A 4,092-nucleotide genomic window follows, 5' to 3' on the forward strand; every position below is an offset into this window, starting at 1 on the left:
ATTTAAAGACGACTGTTTCTTGCATGTTAATTTTAATCGGTGATTTTATAGAGGTGAGTGTTAATCTCACTTAAATATTGTACCATATCAAATATAATTTCACGTGTAGTTAAAATACTCGACCAACCGAATTTATTCGAAATTGGCATCTTACAAATATTAAAAATTATGTCTAAATATATCTAATTATTACAAAACAAATACCTGATACAATGTTAAAGAATGCAATCATTCAAAAAAATATCCTGTATTCTTGCTGTTCTACTATCACCTTTTTGACAAAGACTAATCACATAAAAAGTAACTACTGCAAAGAGATGTAGATTTCTGGTATCGAAGAACATTGTTTGAATTTATTTGGCAAAATTGAAAAAAAAAGTTTATTTGAATTAGCCCAATTTTTTAAAAATAGAGTAAAAGATACAGTTAACACAAAAACACATACCTGACATATTGATACTGTTTAATAATGCAATAATTTAAACAAATACCTATTATCACATCCTTGACAAAGACTAATCAAGTGAAAAATAGTTACTAGAAAGAGATCTTTCTATTTCTACACTTTACTTGGGACTGTTTCATCAGATAGCCTTCCTTCTCTATGGAATTATAAATCTTAACAGAAAAAATTGCATATAAACATTTGAAAAAATTAGATTTTGAAACAATAGTGTCAAAAGCTTTGCGCATGATCAGAACAATTTTAATTGTTTTTCTGTCTAAAAAAATATTTGCCCTTTTATTTTTAAATTTATTTTAAAAACATAGTTATATTCTGTTATTAGCTCTCGTATTGTTTTACTATATTTTAGGCATTAGGAAGCCGATTCCAAAAAATTTAAAAAATTTTCTTCATTTGTTCGATTTAGCTAACGTCTTTAAAATAGGGNTGAAGTCTTCTGCTTATCCATTTTCTTTGCTATAATCTCTTAGGTTTTTCGATTTCAACTAACAATTCACGTTCGATTTCTGATGCGATGACTGCGACTGTCTTTTTTAAAATATTTCTAATCGTTGTTCGTCCTCCATTCTGTACCGACACTTTGGACTTGTAAGAAGCACTTACCACTGTGTGAACATTTTGTTTACACTTAACACTTAACACCATAAAAACACGTTAACTAATCACTTCTCACCTGCACTTGCTACTTAACAAAATGTAAATCAGCCATAAACAAAAACAAAATTTTCATTGTCATTTTTAAATGTGTCAAAAATATATTTAAATTTTCTTTTATAAAATATATTTTAGTAACGTTGCTTACTATTTAAAGATAAGAAACTTTACTTGGTACTTACCTATAGGGTGGTAAGGGAGTAATTGTAACAAACTCATTGTCTTATCTCAAGCGATGCATTCATATAAAATTTTTCAACTGAATATTGCCTGCAAAGTTCCTATAAATGTTTAATGTTTGCTTTACCTAATCCCTTTGTATTGTAAAAAAATTATTGTTTGAATTGTAATTCAGAATAAATAAATTATTTTTTTAAGGTATTATACCTAATATATTTTTTAATTATTTGAGATTAATGTTACGTGACAGCGGTTGCCTTTACTGTCATTTTAAATGTGTTGCGTTCTTCACAGTTTGTTAGTAAACCTGATTAATTTTCGTCACTGAATATATTATAGTTCATAATAGGTAACAAAACCGCCAGCGCGTAAAATAGAATTATTATCATGTCAGTATTTCCTACTAAGGATGTTTTTATATGGAATTATTGCAAATGGAATTAATAAATATAAACATAAGAAAATTATATACATATAAAACAGACAGGAAACCATTTGAAAAAGCAATCCTAAATAAAGTACAAAAATAGTAAGACCTTTCTATCGTTTGTTTTACAAGAGGCAATTTTGTAATATTTTTTATTTAATCGATTTCATTCTTTTTGTGTTTACGCTGTTGCACCAGACTTAATTTTGTTAATTCCAATATTAACCACATCAATTATTTTTTTTAACTGTTTAAGATGTCCTCTGAAAGTTCATTGTGCCGGTATCATGGATCCATTGTTCATGTGATGTCAATTATCCACAAATTTTTTTGAGACATAATTAGAGATGCAAAATCCTTACTGGCTTTTTTGCACTAAAAATTGTATCGATGACATTAATCTTGTTTTTTTATTATTATGAGATAGATTTCTGGATGTTTAAAAAAAATTAGGGCATGTAGTGTAAATATTTCAAAACGTAATTTATTTTGTGACCTATTTCAAATATTTATTATTCTCTATTAAATTTTTTTTGCCGAATTTAGTTAATTTTTTGGCTTATCCCACCCAATATATTCGTATTGTATTTTTATAATTTTTATAATATAATAGTTTCAACTTCATAACTAATATCATCCACTATGTGTTTATAAATAAACGCTTATATTGCAATTTTGATCATTTAAAGAACTTTTAGCGGTAGTATGAAAGGTTGATATGATTGTGTGCCGCTAATTGAAGATACTTTTAATTACACATACTAGTATGTATATTTACTATGTGTAAAAATATTAAAAAACCTTATACAGACTTACACATGAGGATATCAACTTGAAAATAAATGTTGTTACTAATAACACTAATTAACAATTATGTATTCTTAAGTCTAGTTATTTCCGAAGAAAAGTAGTGCAATGTAGAAAGGAGGTACAAAAGGAAATGATTTTACAGACGGAAAATAAATTAGTCGCAGCATGAAGTGATATATGTAAAATATGGGTCAAATTTTTTTATTTATGTTTATACATTGATCTCTTATCTTATTATTAGACTTCGTAGTAAGTTTAAAATTATCTACTGTCGGTAACATTAACATTGCTTGAATCAATAAATAACGTTCTATGTTAGATTTGTATTCAATAAACATTTCTTACCTGCCTACTGTACTTAATTACTTATTGTTCATTCTGTCGGAATTTATCAATACCAATTGTATTTGTTCTTAATTTGTACCTACGATGGTTCCTGAAAGGTAAATAAAAAACTATTACTTTTATATTCCAAAACTTGACACTATAAAAATCTATTGTGGAAATGGTTTATTAAATTTCAAATAATTAGACTTAGTTATACTTGCTTTCCAATCAATTCTTACGACTTAAATGTATACAGGGTGTCCGGAAATGCCGTTCGAATAATTCTAGGGGTGATTCTACATGTTAAACTATGAAGATAAGTTCATATGAACATAGGTCCGCAAATGCGTCATAAGGTTGCTATGGCGATTCAAAGATTGCACCGGGATATAGGTTTTATTTTATATCTCTGGAACCGTTTCAGATAGCCATCTGAATTTTGGCATATGAATTGCCTTTAATAGTAGGTACTTTTCAGTGTTTTTACTAAATTATTATTTTAATCAGGGGCGTACCGACAGGGGAGGCCTCGATTTAATTTGTTCACATTTTTATTAAACGTCATATTTTTGCAGTTTTCTTTAGAAATTCTGATTCCGCGGTATAAATGACATAAAAAAGGTATTCTTGTAGAAAACCTGTCAGGTATTGTTAAATAGTGATAAAAAAGAAACGATAAATGGAAAACAGATTTATAATTAAAAAAAAAAACAGGGAACAATACAGAAACAAATAATACTAGTGACTTATTATTAAACCTGAATGTTACTTCTTTAGTTACAGCAAGTGTTGGAAGTGATGTCCATTCATTTCAATGCAACTGGCTAAACGATTTCTCATTGAACGTTTAACTCGTTGAAAAACACCTTGCATATTCCGTATTTCTTGGCAACAATGAATGACTCTTTGTTCCAGTTGTTGTACACTGTCAACAGGCACTGAATAAACTAAGTGTTTTAAATAACCCCATAGAAAATAGTCTAACGGATTAAGATCCGGCGAACGGGGAGGCCAAGCTACGGGTCCACCTCGTCCAATCCACCGATCTGGATAAGTCTGATTTAGATATTGTCGAACTAATAAACTGAAGTGGGCTGGAGCCCCATCGTGCATAAAAAATGTTTCTAATCTTAATCCATAAGGCAAATCTTCGAGCAAAACTGGTAAAGTGTTTTGTAGAAAATGTAAGTATGCGGGCCCATCTAAACGATGCGGCATAACATATGGT

Source organism: Anoplophora glabripennis, unplaced genomic scaffold, assembly GCF_000390285.2.
Source record: "Anoplophora glabripennis isolate ALB-LARVAE unplaced genomic scaffold, Agla_2.0 scaffold434, whole genome shotgun sequence".
NCBI classification, from domain to species: Eukaryota; Metazoa; Arthropoda; class Insecta; order Coleoptera; family Cerambycidae; genus Anoplophora; species Anoplophora glabripennis.